This window comes from Anolis carolinensis, chromosome 2, assembly GCF_035594765.1.
Source record: "Anolis carolinensis isolate JA03-04 chromosome 2, rAnoCar3.1.pri, whole genome shotgun sequence".
NCBI lineage: Eukaryota > Metazoa > Chordata > Lepidosauria > Squamata > Dactyloidae > Anolis > Anolis carolinensis.
In genome coordinates, this window is record NC_085842.1 from 207,039,348 (window position 1) to 207,057,070 (window position 17,723).

Here is a 17,723-nt window from a genome sequence, read left to right on the forward strand (position 1 = left end):
TTTCTTCTGACACATATTTTTTCTACATGAAGTAATATAGCACCTGACAATTCCTGGCAGCACTATTCAGTGCGGGAAGGACTGTAGCTCAGTGGCAGAGCAGCTTATATATCTGAAGGTCCCAGATTCAATCCCCTGCATGCAGGTCTAGGAAAGAGTTGTATCTGAAATCCTGGACAGCAAATCCCATTTATTTATTTATTTATTTATTTTCATCATTTCTATCCCGCCCTTCTCACCTGAAGGGACTCAGGGTGGCTCACAATCTGGCAAAATTCAATGCCAATATACAATACAAAAAGATAAAACATAAGCAATTAAAACAATTAGGTAATTTAACAAAATACAAGAAATAGATTTAAAATCATACATTATAAAATACTTGAGCCATTCATCCACAACACCTTATACATAAACCTTAATCTGGACCGAGTCGAACCAACAGAATTCAGTGTCTGACATACTAGGACATATCGGCCAATAGTCAGACTTGGTTTAAGGCAGCTGCCTCTGTACCTGTAAGCATGTATGTGTTTAATAAATGCTTTAATTCTTGTGCACTATGATTGAACATTTCAGTCTTCTTGAATCAGAGGTTTCTTCTCTCCAGAATATACAAAGAACACAGAAAAGATACCCCAAATATCCAATAGATTTGTACGGGAATGTTTATTTTTGTCTCCACTGTGTTTTATTAGGGTTTTTTTTAGTGTAAGGAAGTGGTTGAAACTTTGAGGGAATGGGTCGCTGTGAGGTTTTTGGGCTGTATGACCATGTTCCTGTTGCATTCTCTCCTAACGTTTCGCCTGCATCTGTGCTGCCATCTTCAGAGGTCCACAGCAATCCAGTAATTCCGACCATGAAAGCTTTCAATGATACTTTGAGGGAATAATTCACAACTGTTTAGGAAACGAATGCCATAGAATTGATATACTTGTAAATATGGGTAAACCAAGACTACTCCTCCTGACCTCCCCAAACCCCTGTATTTCACAAACAGAAAAAGTTCTGGTACTAGTGGCTTCCCTGGGCCCGTCCATGCATGCATTCCCCCAGCTCTGGCATCAGGTGAAGGGAGAAAGGGATTGAAATGTAAGGAGAAAGAGAAGGAGGGCAGTGACAGAAGGAAGAGAGCAAGAAGAACATGAAGGGGCTCTCACAGCAGCAGCACTCCATCTATACACCCTGGAGACATTATTATTTAATTTGTTTTTATCCCAATATTTATCCATCTGCCTTCCTATCCCAGCCTTCCTGCTGCCTGTCTAGGAGAGTAAATGACTGCACAAGGAAACAGGTATGCATTACGTTCCTTCTCACACTTCCCTCAAGGGAAGGCACATGCATGCTTTCCCTCCTTGCATTCACCTGGTCCACTGGCTACTGATTTAGTCTGGCCTAACTGAACACAGCTCAAGATGAAAATCAATGTTATCAATTTAAAAATGGAAGCGGACAGTAGCAAATAATCAAACTGCCAAATGTTAAACCCACAATTGTGGAATGACAACTGTACTGTGAATGGGCCTCAGCTCTTTCCATCCCTGTTATGACACTAACTCCATCATTTGTCCTTTCTTTTTTTTCTCCTCTAAGTCTTCTCCTCCTTGAATAATCCTAGCCACAGGATCCATCCCTTCCACGTCTACCAGGAGTAATTTCTAGAGGCTGTGTCACAACCATGCTTAAATGTACAGGTGTGCTGAGGAAACAATTTCTGTTAAGTTCTGAGAAGTTTCCAGCAGATAACCTAGTTTCTTCATGTTCAGATATGCTATGACCCTATTCAGAAAGTGTCACTTTAGAGTTTACTCAGAAGGACATTTTCATCTCATTGTACTTCCAGACTGCAGCTGTGACCTCCTGATTTTGAAGCTCTTACTTTATCCTCTTCTCTGCATTTATCATTGGCAACATACTCTCTCTCACACACACACATACATATTTTTTCTGCTATAACTCATGGACCCTGTTTACAACTCTTCAGATGACACTGTCATGAAATCCTCACCTTGCAGATCTAGTTCCCTGTGAATTCTACAACAAAATTTGACTCTGGGGAACTAAAATGCCATCTTCAACTAAACACTACTTCCTTGTGATCTTATTTTACCTAAAACACTTTAATAAGCATCCCCAGCACCACTTGAGAGCCAGTGTAGAGCAGCGGTTTGACTCTGGAAGACTGATGTTCAATTTTTGTTCAATCTTGGAAACCCACAGGCAAGTCCTGCTCTCTCAGTCTCTGAGGAAGTCAATGGCAAACCCACTCTGAAGAAATCTTGCCAAAAAGAAACATGGTAGTTTTGGCTCAGGGTTACTATAAGTTGAAAACATCTTGAGGGTTCAACATCAGCAACAACACAACACACTTTGGCTTCTCCAAGAGGGACTGGAGCCACTGTCATCTTGAGAAGTCTTCAAAAAGGATCCCATATTGGATGGTGTTGAAAACCATCAAGAACCAACAGGGACACAGCCTCCCTTTCTAGCGCTCAGCATTAGTTATCCACCAAGTTGTTTCAATCCCAGAACTGGGCCTGAAGCCAGACTGAAATGCATCTTCATTATTTAACCAAACATTCCTTAACTGGTTGGTCAACAGCACTACATTTGATCTTTGTCTCCTATTTAAAGAACTAATTAATGTAATTTATATACTGAAACCCCAGGCTGCCACATGATTATCTTTGCAATATGTTTAGTTATTCTAAAATAAGCATGCAGCAACTCCAAACTCTTTGCCTTACAATCTAATACCATAAACTAGTTCAATCTGCATTTTTAAAAACATAGATGTAGTTAATTGCATTGGCATAAACAAAAATTGGGGACAAGACTTGGAGGGAAAATCTCTTTCCTGGATTGCAGATCACACTATGCTCCAGCCAACATGGGTAGGAAATTCTGGGAGATGTAATTTTTTTAAAAAGGTAAGACTTCCTAATCTGATGTGACAGTACTAATCAATTTCCTGAGATGCGTTGTATAGGATGTGTGTTGCCTCCATCTTGTTCAACCCCATACATATCCTTCTGCCTTTCTAACTGACCTTGTGCTTTGCTTCTCCCCACCTCTCTCCCTGCAAAAGACTGCAATCCCTCATCGTCCAAGAAGCCTCCCTCAGCCCCGGATGTTTCCCTTGTGGTCAGAGGCCCTGAAATAAGCTGCTCTAATGGGTGTGTGGGCTGTGGCTGCCGCTCGCTCCACCCGAAGCCCAGCTTGCCTTTGCCAGCTGCCACCGGGCTCCAGACGGCTCAGCAGCAGAAGGGATAAGGGATGCCACAAGCATGTGGAACCTACCTCCCATCGCTTTTCCTGCTGGAGCAAGGACAGAAATACCAGGGATCGGGCGGAGGGGGAGAGAAGGGGGCAAAGGAGAAAAGAAGAAAGCAAGTTTTGCTCACAAACGGTTTCCGGCAATCTCTCTAATTCACACACACATTCAAAAAGTCAGATGGATTCTCAAAGTTCATCCACGCTCTTTGGCCAATGCGTATGTTGTAAACAGACATGTGCTAGAGCAGGGGTCCCCAAACTAAGGCCCGGGGGCCAGATGCGGCCCTCCAAGGTCATTTACCTGGCCCCTGCTCTCAGTTTTAAACTTAGGCTCGCCCAATGTCTGAAATGACTTGAAGGCAACAACAACAATCCTACTTAACTTGACTATCTCATTGGCCAGAAGCAGGCCCACACTGAAATCCTGATAGGTTTACTGTATGTTGGTTAAAATTGTTTTTATTTTTAAATATTGTTATTATTGCTATGGTAATAATGGAATATATTGTGTATACATATAATATTGATACTAATATTATAATGTCATACAATATAATACTAATAATAATGCAACATAATAATATTAATTATACATTATATATTAAATGTAATATTACTAATAATGTTACGGTATAGTGGTATAATACAATATAGTAATATATAATGTCTATATATATATATATATATATAATGCTAACTTATAAGACGCTCTTGAGTCCCATTCGGGGCGAGAGAGGGCAGGGTATAAATGTAGTAAATAAATGAATAAATAATTGTTGTTGGGAGGGGGTTTTTTTGCACTACAAATAAGACATGTGCAGTGTGCATAGGAATTTGTTCATTTTTTTTTTTCCCAAATGATAATTTGGCCCCTCAACCATCTCTGGGACTATGAACCGGCCCTCTACTTTAAATGTTTGAGGACCCCTGTGCTAGAGCATAGATGTGCCCTCTGATTTAGATGTCTCTTGTCAACCTTCCTTTCAACCATAAACATCATGCAGGAGAAAGGTTGTTTTTTAAAGCCCTTCCCATTAGAGGCACGAAGAGACAACCTCATTCTCTTACATCTAAGCCCACCACCTCCTACACACTGAAAAGCCTGCTAAGATTTATCAACTTGTAGGGATATTTGTAACTAAATGGAAGAGTTATAGTTAAATGAAAGGATGCCATTGCTAACTGACATTGTGCTATAGTTTAAAGAAATTTTGCCTTTTAAAAAGTGCAAACATTACTAATGTGAAATGGATGCATATTACAGACCCAGAAGACTTGACCGATGTTGGCACAAAAGCCAATTTGTGCTTTTCACGTTATGTGCCATGATTCTGCCCCCATTGGCCCTCAATGGGTAAAATGGGTTAAGGTAGTCAACCAGGAGGGTAGGGGTACAGCCGCAAACGTAGGCTCTGGGGCTGAGGGCTTTGGGCCTAACCGCTTGACCACACTGTGCTTTTTGTTTGCTTTGTACTGCGTCCTTTTTTGCCTCTCCCATGGCATATCCGCAGATGGTTTGGCCGGAGTTGGCTCGGATCGTTCTCCAAAACCTCTGGCTCAACTCCCTCTTTAATTAACAGACAGAGCACTGTTGCTTTTTAAAAAAGCATTCCTTTTTTATATACCTCTTTATTCTCCCATGTAACCTCTGAAAATAAAAGTAGAAACTCAAGTCAACTGATATGCCCTTTCTGGAGCCAACCATCCCACTACAGTCTTAGACATTGGACTGGCCTCTGTGCCCAGACCTGCTTAGAAGACACACACACTGGAGCCTTATGAGCCTTCCTTGCTATGCAACTACGCGGACGCTTCATGCTTAGCCTGATTGCAAAAGACTTCAGAATGGGAAAGAGCTGAGCATGCGTTGTCACTTGCATGAAAAGTCAGGCACAAACCATGTATGCTCAATAAACATCCGCCACAGTTGGCCTCAACATGCACCTACCCGTCACCCACTCCTATTGCTTAATCAAGATGCGCCTTTTCACAGGCCACTCTGCTTGTCCGTCAGCAGTTTGGACGCAGCCTCTGATGTGCTGGAAGCTGGGCTTCAGAGCTTTGTGGTTTGCTCCCCTTCCCTGATTCCCTCTGACCTACTGTCTAATTAGTACCAATGCCTTGGGCTAAAAATACCTTTTGGGCGGCAGGGCTGGGCAGGCTGTGCTCTGTTCCTTTCTTGTTTTGCAGGCTGTGTGGTCACCACGGGGAGTGGGTGAGACCCACCCAACCTCCCCATGCCAGCCTGGCAGATTGCAAACGCAGGCCACAAGGCTATGCCGCCAAAGCTATTTCTGTCCCTTCTGCTTTGACTTTTTCTTTCACTTGAGGTACATGGCCTGGGGTTCCAGGCAGCAAACCTCCATTTCAGAGAGAACAAGAGAACTGAGCAACTTTGACCAGAGGCGTTTTACGAGTGTTTTGGCTTTTCTTGAATGTTTTCATCTTTTCCCTCCTACTGAAGATGTGCTCAAAGCAACGGAATGATAATAAATACAAAAGTATTTGGACAATACTCCAATCTAAATACCCTAAAGGCAACAGATTCTGTCTTATCTCAGAAGCTAAGCAGGGCCAGCCCTGCTTAGTAGTTGGACAGAGGACTGCCAATGAACACTAGGTGTGGTTGACTGTATTTCAGAGGAAAGAACTGATATAACCACCTCCAGGCATTCCTTACCTAAGAAAGGCCTATGAAATACATGGGTTTTTGCCGTAAGTCTATGGGCAACTTGGGACTATGGTCAGAATGGAAGAACTGCTGCTCCATATTTGTTTCAGAAATCCATAGTAATTTTTGTTTGAAAACAACAGGAGGAATCTGGAAAGTCCAAGGCCTTTCCCAGCTCTGCATTTATACAAAGGGAGCAGTAGAGCCTGAGACATGCTTTGGCAGAGTTTAGAAAGTTGTATTTTGGAACCATTGTTCTCAGAATCTCCTCTGTCAGCAAGAATATCATGGGGCACCTTCTCAAAGGCCTTACCAAAATCAAGATACACTGCACCCACAGCATTCGCTTCATCTACCAAGCTTGTAAGTCTATTGGAAAAGACTTCTATTTGAGAAAGCCATGGTAGGTCTGTCTATCTCTCTACTTTTGGGCAGAGAGCAAATTATCAAGAGAGCATGGCCTTTTGGTGCTGATTGTTGCACTCCAGCACTGGAACATCCTTTCACTCAACACCACACCCGAGTCCAGTACTCCAATAAAAGTGTTTATTAAAGAAAGTGTATAAAAAGGGAAAAGGGAAAATACAAAAGAGTCAGTAAAGATATAAAATGCAATTCTCAAAAGAAGCCAGAGTTCCGTAGCAGTAATCCTAAAAGGCCAGGTTAGAACACAAAACCAAAGAATCCAAAAGCATAGACCTAATCCAAAGATATATCCATGAACATGAAAACAGGAATCTTTCCAAGGTAAATTCTCCAAAAATACACAGGCATAAACAGTAACATGAAACAGGAATATGAAACAGGAATCTTGACAATACATGAATCAAGAACTTGGAATCATAAACAGGATGCCAATCTCCTTTAGCAATGTTGTCTCCTCTGAAATGCCTGAAAACAACCCACTTAATTTAACCCTTCAAGACACCCATGACATCATGCCTCACACATCTGGACTTCAAGGTCTTATTTCAAAGCCTCTGAGAATATCTAGCTTGTTGGCTTTTCACGCCTTGCGTTCTTGGGTGTAATCTATTCTCCCATGAAAACACCTCATCTTCCCAAGGCCATTTCTCAAGGGAACGGGTACTTTAATTTTCCCTTGTTACCTGGGAACAAGCTGAAGAATCCAAAACATCAGCCTTGTCTGCCTGCAATTCTCTCTGAACACTCATAGACTCCTCATTTTGAGACCCATCATTCCCCTCATCCTCTGAACATTCAGAAAAATCTCTGATTCTTGCCAGACTACAACACTGATTTTGGTGAAATTGGGAGTTATCTTATAAATAGACATCATCTCCAATGCAGCATCTCTCAGTCAAACAATGAAGCATTTTATGCATTTCTTTTAAAAAAAGGTGACCTGGAAATGCCTGCATCCAATTTTTATCCCAGTTATTTTTCTTCTTTTTTTCTCTTTTTTTGCATTATTAAGAAATGTCTCATATTAAAAGGGGACACAGATCTGCAAAAAATGTACACATGATAATTCCTTAGTTTTTTATTAAAACTGTAGAAATAAAATCTCACAAGTGAAAACACAATACATCTCTCCAAAGTCAGGGGGAAGGCTTTGACCAGGTGCCTGCTGAGACTATGGTACAGGTGCTATTTACAACTCAAAGACCCCTCCTTTTAACATCATCTTACAGATCCTTATCTACAGGATACCTTCAGACCTGGAACAAACAGCCCTTTGAGTAAAGGGTGGCTTCAGACAGAGGTCTGACCTCTTACACCCCTTTTGAGTAGAAGACTTGATCTCTGAAAGTAGGAAGCATGATCACCTAGAACATTATGTATTAGGCACTTTTATAAAGTCCAAATTTAGCTTCCCATTTATAATATGAACAGCACAAATGATGAACTAGAAAAAAACAACAAAGCTTAGTAATGTGATGCAGTTATGTGGTGTATGTAGAATGGCATCAAATTGTTTCCGTATTTTGCCGTATGTTCGCAGCTCTGAGTCCCTCAATGAGGGAGAGAGGCAAGATATAAAACAAGGTAAATAAATAAATAAATAAGGTAAAAGGAAAAGAGAACAATCGCATTCAAGATTATGGATTCAATCAAAGGAGCCACAAATAATAATAATAATAATAATAATAATAATAATAATAATAATAATAATAATAATAATAATTTTATTTTTGTACCCCGCCACCATCTCCCCAGAGGGACTCGGGGCGGCTTACAGATATAAAACCAACATACAATAATATCAAATACAAAAACACACAAATAAATTTAAAAGGCATTAAAAAAATCACAATCATTATAAAACACTTGAGAAACACAGCAATAAAAACATAAAATGAGCTGGGTAAAGTGCACTGAGTGGAACTTGTAAACAAGAAGGAAATATCCTGAGTCTGCAAGACCAGGGTGGTTGAGAATAAAGCAACTTGGAGATCTCTCATCCATAGGTTCACCATGAGTCAAAATCAACCTGATGGTAGTTAACAATAAAACGATGACCTACTTTGATTGTTTTAATGATTACTGAGAAAATTAATGGGACACTTAATTAGACACTCATAAAAATGATATAATCATTGCTAGTAGTAAGTGTTGTTATCAGCCTTTCTTCTCTTCCTTCCTATCAAGACCTTCAAAGCCTGTAGCCCCTCTGTTTGGTTCTGCCAGGCAGCGACTAACTTTCAGTGCCAGGGAGTTGTGTGGCAAGCAGGATGTCTGGAGGGTGGGGGGTGGTAGGGGCTGTTTATTGTGTGGGGCAAGATGGGAGGGAGCAGGAAAGAGGACATGCTCTTTTTTGGTGGAACAGCCCAGGCAGTCCTTTTTCTATGCCGGGCCTGCCATTGCTCTTGTGGCCCAGGCTCGGTTTAGATGAATCATCATTTTGAGTGAACACACAAACCATAATTAGCTTTGGAATATAAATATGGAAAGTTCGGCGAATGTTACTGACCAATATAGCTCCCTGGCTCATTATCTACACCCGGGCTGCTCCGCACAGCTATTTTCTGAACAAAGGGCCTCACTTTCCAGTTATTTAAATAAAGATCGGGGAGATTTATGAGATGCAGAGACTGGGGGGAGATGGCAGTACAGGAGGAGATGCCTGGCTGTTCTGATGGCCAGAATGTCTCCAACTGAAGAGAGGCAGGTATGAGCAGAGCACTCCATAGTGCCCATGCAGGAGTGAGGAGAAAGACACAAGAGCAAACACACAACTGACTAAAAAGAGCTTTATGTGCTGCTGCTAAACTGATTTAAAAGTAATTCCACTTGAATGAATTTTTTCTTGTTTTAGTAGTACATCTTTCTGCCTTCTCTCTTCCTAAGTATGGGAAAGAAGGAGCTATCCAGCCCAGATCCATCTTCTGACAATGACTAGATGCCTTTGGGAATACTATATATACTCGAGTATAAGCCGACCCGAATATAAGCCGAGGCACCTAATTTTACCACAAAAAAACTGGGAAAACATTGACTCCAATATAAGCCGAGGGTGGTAAATTTCAGAAATAAAAATAGATACCAATAAAATTACATTAATTGAGGCATCAGTAGGTTAAATGTTTTTGAATATTTACATAAAGCTCAAATTAAGATAAGACTGTCCAACTCTAATCAAATCATTATTCTCATCTTCTTCAATGTAAATGTGCTTACGTATCCTTTTAATAATAATAGAGTAAAATAATACATGTAATAATAATAATAATAATAATAATAATAATAATAATACAGGAAAATAATACATGTAATAATAAATAGAGTAAAATAATAAATTCAATAATAATAATAATAATATCAGAGTGAAATAATTAATGTAATAATAATAATAATAATAATAATAATAATAATAATAATAGAGTAAAATAAATGTAATAGTAGCAACAATAATAGAGAAAAATAATAAATGTACCATATATTCTCGAGTATAAGCTGACCCAAATATAAGCCAACCAGGACCCTCACCCGAGTATAAGCCGAAGGGGGCTTTTTCAGTCTTAAAAAAAAGGCTGAAAAACTAGGCTTATACTCGAGTATATACAGCACTCTGTTTGCCCTTAGCACCTGGTAGACTGCCTGTGAACATGGAGGATCTACTTAACTATCATGACTATTATCACCAAATGTCTTTAGGAAGGCCACCGAGCCAATGATCATCACCATATCTTGTGACTGTGAATTACATTAGTATGGATTGTTTGGGGGAATCTTTCCTTTTGTCTCTTTGAAGTATTTTTTGGATTCTTTTCTTATGAGAGAGCAGGAGCATTTTCATGTTGTCCCTTTTCTCCATAACATTCATGACTGCATAAACACCCATCATCTTACCGAACCAATCACTCACAAATCCCGTAAAAAAGAAAATGAGATTATTTTGAGTAGAAATTGTGAGGATTGCATTCTATAATAGTTGCCTGAAAATGTAAAAAAATGGGCCTGAAAACTTTAGCCTTTCTTGAAATGGTAGCATTTTGGAGCCACACTTCCGCAAATGGCATCATAGATAAGCAAGAGTTAGAAATACAGTTGAGGATATCACTCAGCTACAGCACAGCAGCAAGCCAAGCATCCATTTTCAGTGCATATCATGCAAATGTGCCAATCATTTGTCTGACGTATTTTCAACAAGGTCTTTTATGAGATGGCCTTTTATGCCATCAAATTACAGGGTGGGTGGGTATACTTGTTTGCTTTGATTTCGTACACAGGATTATATGTTTTAGAACAGTGTGGCCCACTAGATATTGCTAGACTGCAGCTCCCAACATTGTTCCCCAATGGAAATGCTGGTTAGGGTTCTATAATTCCCTCCTGTGGTCCAGATTATATCTCATTTTATGGGTCTTATTTTATTTTTCTTATCTTATTTCATGGGTTCTTATTTCATTGCGTCTTTTAAATTATTATTATATGCCTGTGTAGAATGATCAGTTTCTCTAATTCTCAAAAATATGAAATATGCCATTCTGGAGAAATACAGAGATTTTCCAGGGAAGACATTTTTTTCCTGCTGGTCTTTTCCACTTGTGTGTCTTGGCTGAATCAGGAGACATTAGAAAGATGCTGCTATTCCTAATGAACTAATAATAATAAAGTGTTGGCAAACAACACATGAAGAAGCACACCTCAAATCCAAATCACCTGCTTTTATTTAAAAGATTCCCAAGTAAATACCTACTTCTCCCCAGTAAAAAATAAATCTATTTTTTCTGGTACTACAGCTCAGTTATCACATGAGGACCCAATACTGTCAGCTGCTCGACCATTAATAGCATGGCATTAAAAATCAGAAAACATATTGAGCATGACCCTGTGGTCCGGAAATATATGGGACAGAAATGCAGTCTATAAGAAAAATTAGCATAAGGAATGAAGAATTAAATGAAGGCAAGGATGAATGAAGAATAACAATGTATGTGCATATACACTCTTGTTAAAGTCACAAGTAATGTAACACGAATCTGTTTACTACAACTCTGCCTGAGAGTAAGTAATCTCAAACTATATTTTTTTATAAAGAAATTACTTCCAGAGTAACAAAAGTAAAGGTGCAAATTTCATATCATGATCCCACAAAGGGTATAATGTTCAAAGAGTAAAAAACAGACATAAAGAGACAACCAAGTCTATAGTATTCCTGGAGCTGTGTGAACTCTTGAGTCAATGTCAATTGTTGTAAAGAAATTCAGCTTCCAAGATAACAACTTCTGTATCCCAAGGAATTCTTCATTTGATTTGCAACGCCAAGAACTGACTATAAATGAATAAATGAAGATAGAATAATTAGAAGGAAATTAGAAATAGATAAAGGAATGACTGGACTATGGTATGATGAACTAATTACCTTAACTTACAATACGAAAGAAACGCTTACAGAGATCTGGAAACAGGAAAAAAACTTTACTGAGAAACTGATCGGGTCTTGGATCAATAATATTCATAAAATTAATCATATAAGGATCAAAGAAACACAAAGGAAAATAATCACAAAATGGTATAGGACCCCCTACAATTAGCTCATATAACGGGAAGTACCTCGAACAAATGTTGGCATAAATGTGGGGGAATAGGTTCATTCTCCCACATGTGGTGGGACTGTAGAAAAATTCCAAAGGATCGTTTAAAATGTCATTTAAGCATTAGTTACTTTTGGTATTATGTATATTGAAACAAGACATGCATCGCTAAAATTTTGTTAATTGTTGGAATGTAATAAAATTTATAAATAAATAAATAAATAAATAAATGAAGACAAACTGGAAGATAACCATAGAATCATATTAGAGAATGTAGAGATTCCTAGAGATAAAATTTTCAATTAAATCCATAAATATTCAAATCCGCAAAAGCCAAAATTGCAAATGTGGAGGGATGACTATAGAATACTATCGATAGCTTTTCCTACATTTTTCTCCTATCTGGTTTTTGGAAAACTTCGATAACCTTCTTAATTTAGAAAAGAATCATGTAACTAAAGTGTTGATATTTTGATAAGTCACTAGAGAAGGCCTTCTGCCGATTTAAAGTGAAATGGGCCCAAAATGAAAAAAGAACCAATGATAGTAGAGGTGCAGGTGTTACAGCACATTCTAGAAGCCAAACAGGGATTTAGGCGGGGAAGAAAAAGGGGAATGATTCATTTTCCCACATTTCATGAAAGAGGTCTGGGATCTCACCTCTAAGGCAGGTGAAGATCAACTCTCTGTTGTTAACAGGGCCGTAGCCAGAAAAAAAATTCGGGAGGGGTTTTGAAAATTTCCGGGGGGGGGGGTTTGAACCCCTAGCACATACCCCTCCTCGCTACAAACCTGTCAATATCTGCTTGAGATAGTGCCTGGAGGGACTCTTAATGTTTTGCATCTCATAGACTTAGCATGGGGATTTGGTTAACCAGTTAAAATTCATGAGTAAATGAGATTTTTTTTATAACTTGAAAAATTTCGGGGGGGGGGGGGGTTGAACCCCTAAACCCCCCCCCCCCCCTCGCTACAGGCCTGGTTGTTAATAAGGGCAAGAGAAACCTTGTGAGAAGAGTTGATCCAGTCTTACACTAAGCCCAACAAATGATCCTGGCAGCCTGTTGCATATCATCCCACATGTCATAGATGAAAACTGGGACCCCTGTGCTCAAGCAACATCAGAAGGTGATCAAGATGGCAAAAGTTATTAATGAGGAAAAACATGCCAGCTAGAGAAGGCTTTCACGGCTTGGCTGTTACCGAAACCCTGCGGAGTTAATTATGTGCAAACAATGCGTTCACAGCTTGAACTCACTGCAGCCATTGAAGCAAGCTGACGACAAAAGGGAAAGGTGGGAAGTGAGAATTGAAACTAAGGTCCCTTCCACACAGTCATATAACCCAGAATATCATGGCAGAAAATCCCACAATATCTATTTTGAACTGGGTTATCTGAGTCAACACTGCCATATATTCCAGTTCAAAGCAGTTTTTTCATGTCAGGAGCAATTTGAGTCACTTCTGGCCATCTGCAAGGACATTGCCCAGGGGACACCCAGATGTTTTGATGTTTTTACCATCCTTGTGGGAGGCTTCTCTCATGTCCCCACATGGGGAGCTAGAGCTGATAGAGGGAGCTCATCATTCAAAGCAGATAATGTCGGATTTTATTCAGCTGTGTGGAAGGGGCCTGGGATGTTGCAAAAGCAATTGATAAAGTGGGATTCCAGAAAATGAGCCGTGGCGATTTGTTACAGCAGAGATAGCCAGAAGCCTTATGCTCAATCTGGACTTGTCCAGGGATGTGAGGATGGATGGACGGTATCCTTGAAGTGACTGGCTTGACCTTGAAGGAACTGGGGGCGGTGACGGCCGACAGGGAGCTCTGGCGTGGACTGGTCCATGTGGTCACGAAGAGTCGGAGACGACTAAATGACTGAGCAGCAGAGCAGTGAGGTTCAGGTCTACATAATTCATCTGGAAATGTAGGCAACCTGTGAGTCCAAGAAGTGTCAATCTAAGGCCCCTTTCACACAGCTGAATAAACTCCCATATTATCTGTTTGAAGTGGGATGTATGGCAGTGTGGACTCAGATAATCCATTTCAAAGCAGATATTGTGGGTTATTGGGGCCGGGCTCTGGCGCAGGCTGTTGAGCAGCTGCAATAAATCACTCTGACCATGAGGTCATGAGTTCGAGGCCAGCCCGTGGCGGGGTGAGCACCCGTCAATTAAAAATAAAATATAGTCCCTGCTCGTTGCTGACCTAGCAACCTAGCTCGTTGCTGACCTAGCAACCCGAAAGATAGTTGCAGATAGTAGGAAATAAGGTACCACTTATAAAAGTGGGGAGGCAAGTTTAACTAACTTACGACCTGGAATGAGGAAGTGCCGTCAGAGTGGATGATGAAGAAGCTGCTCCCCCCTGTGGCCAGAATCAAACATCCCCTCAGGAGAAGGTTAAATTGCCTCTGCGTCTGTCTGTCTCGGTCTCTGTTTGATGTGTTTATGGGCATTGAATGTTTGCCCTATGTTTGTATAATGTGATCCGCCCTGAGTCCCCTTCGGGGTGAGAAGGGCGGAATATAAATACTGTAAATAAATAAATAAATAAATAAATAATATTCTGCCTTGATATTTTGGGTTATATGACTGTGTGGAAGGGCCCTAAAGCAGAGGTGGCATAATGTAGGGAAATACAGGAAAGTTTGGAGAAAACAGAAATTGATAAAGCCAGAAATGGATGAGTGCCACAAATTGTCCATCCTGCTATTTGCTTCTTGCAGGGTTTTTAAATGGTGGTGTTACCTGTACTGGTATGTGAGTGTGTGTACATGAGAGTGCCTCTGTGCTTAGGCAAGGCTTGCTCCTCAGCTTCCACTGTGCAGTTGATAAAAGGAAATAAAGGTGAACAATGTGATCAGTTGAGCAATTAGCCTTATCATAGAAAGGTGTGAGAGCAGTTCATGCTGCCTGAAGGAGAGTTCAAGACCCTTGGAGAGAATTCAATCAGACTGTTCATAAAAACAATTGTCTCGCAAGTTCAGGTCTTGGAACTTGGTGGAAATTGCTTCCAGGTTTTCCTCAAGAGAGTGTCCCTGGATGGAAATAAGAGGCATTTCTAAAGTCAGGCATATGCTTTATCATGCCTTTGCATCCACTGCAACTACAAGTGCATGACATAAGGATGTTGGAACATTGGAGCATTGGAACGAGCCTGTGTCATTTCAACTGCGTTCGTTCATTAAGGAAAAAGCATAAACATAGCTTTGCACGAACCTTATATTCTAAGGCTTAGTTTTGCTCGTTTTCTCTCTCCCCTCCCTTTAGATTTACTGATCCAGTGTGTGCATGTACAGTTGTGTATATGTGTGTCATAGGAAAGAATTCCCAACTACAGTGGCCTTCCACAGTTGTAGATGTCATTTTTGTGGATTTGATTTTTCACAGATTTTATCAATATGTGATCTCTAGTCATCTCTAGGTCCTCCACTGCAACTCTATAGTCATCTTCTGCCAAGGTTAGCTATATAATCACACTGGGGGATCGAGAGAAATCATAGAAAGGACGCTTCCCTAGGCATTTATAGTTCATTCCTCCACATTGGTGCCATTAAAGAATGCCTGACAACTGTTGGGGTGAGCTGAACGTGGACACCTTGGTGACAGGCCTACGTGACGGGCCGGCCGACGAAGGACCATCAATGTCACATCATATGGTTGCTGCACGTGGAATCCATATAAAGGCTACCAACGCTCTCTTGCGCTCTCATGATCAGGCACACAACTGGGTGAAATGGCACCAACAAACGATTAAAGTGGATTCTGCCACCAAGTGGGACAAATGTTGAAGAAAAAGAAGAACCCCGTCCCACCAAAGAATTTTTTATATGACCCTGGGGATATAGGTATATAAAATAGGTATAAAATCCAAGCAGTTACTGGTAATAGATTAACATTTGAAAGGCTTGCTAACAGGCTTTTGATGAGGTATAGTTGAAGCATTTTTGCAGAGTCCATTGTAAACACTGCACATTGTTGCTAATGGATATGTGTAAATACCTTAAACAGCCACTAGGTGGCATTAAGAAACCTTTAACTGTTGCCAGAATTTTGCTACCCCCATTTTTATTTACAAAGATCCCGTTTAGGGTTGGGACCCACAGTTTAAGAAGCTCTAGAACAAGTCTATTACAAGTTGATCATACAGTTGAACTGGAGAACTGAAAGATTCCCAAGTGTTCTCTCAGGTTAATTTTTTTTTAACTTTCATGCCCTTAACCACAGCATGGAGGGAACATTATTTATCTTTAACACATTGCATTCTAACTATCTCCTGAGGCTAAAAGCATTGTACGTTTCCCCCCACCCTCCCCATTTTTATACTGACAAAACCCTTGTGCAGTAGATTAGGCTGAGAAAGCCAGTGTGGTTTAGTGGTTTGAGTGTTTTACAAGTCTCATGGGAGGCCAAAGTCCAAATCAGACCTGGAGAAAGTCACAATCTCTTAGAGGCAGGCAATAACAAGCCTCCTATGAATCAATCTTGGCAAGAAAACACTATAGAGGATCAGCATGACACGAAGGCACACAACAACAACAACAACAACAACAACAACAACAACAACAACAACAGATTGAAAGGCTAGAATTGGCTCAAGTATGGCATGTTCGGTATTTTATGATCTCTAATGGGCAGAAGGGGTGGAAGGAGCTCACATAGCCTCACTCTTTGCACCACTTTCGGAAATTGTTTGGCCACACGTGTCCTAGTTTTCAACTGTGCAACCTTAGCGAGTATAAAAGACTCTCCTTATAATGGAGCGGTTTCAAATCCCTACCTATAATGTATTTTGGATGTGTGTGCTGTGCTGTATATCCATCTCTCCAGATTTGAAGCAGAGATAAGTGCTGGTGTGGAACTGACCCTTGGCAAAGTTTGGGAAACTTAAAAAAAATACCTTACAATCCCTAAATGTGTGTTGACCTTGCTGGTTAAAGTATGCTGGGAAATGTATTCCAAAAAGCAACTTGTTTTCTTTCTGCCCCAGGAGTGACCATTGATATAAATTTATCCTAAAACCTCTAGTTCAGGGGTTCTCAAACTTTTTCAGCTGTGGAGCCCTTTCTGAAGTAAAAATTTATTGTGGAGCCCCAAGAAATGTTTATATATTACATTATATAATTGGTGGGAATAGTCGTACAAAACCTCTGGAGAATACTGGTCTACGGAAGGTTGCTCTCAAGTGGTTTGCTATCTAAACACAAGGTAACCTGTTGTGATCAGTATACAAGGGGGATCATGCCACACATTTGAGACTGTTGGTGCATCTGTGTTGTAGAATTAATGCAGTTTTATACCACTTTAGCTGCCATAGCTCAATTCTATGGGATCCTTGGAGTTGACGTTTGGTGAGGCACTAGTCCTTGCTGGCATACCTTGTAAAGCTACAACTCCCATGACTCCTTACCAATGAGACATGGCAGTCAAAGTGGTATCAAACTGCATTAATTCAGCAGTGTAGATGTACCCTGAGAAAAAGAAGTTAGTAACAAATCCCTTCTCTCAGACTCATTCTACACTGCCATATAAAATCCAGGTTATCTGCTTTGAACTGGATTATATGGCAATGTACAATCATAAAATCATAGAATCATAAAGTTGGAAGAGACCACATAGGCCATCGAGTCCAACCCCCTTCCATGCAGGAAAAGCACAGCCAAAGTACCCCTGACAGATGGCCATCCAGCCTCTGTTTAAAAGCCTTCAAGGAAGGAGCTTGCACCATGCTCTGAGGCAGAGAGTTCCACTGCTGAACAGCTCTCATG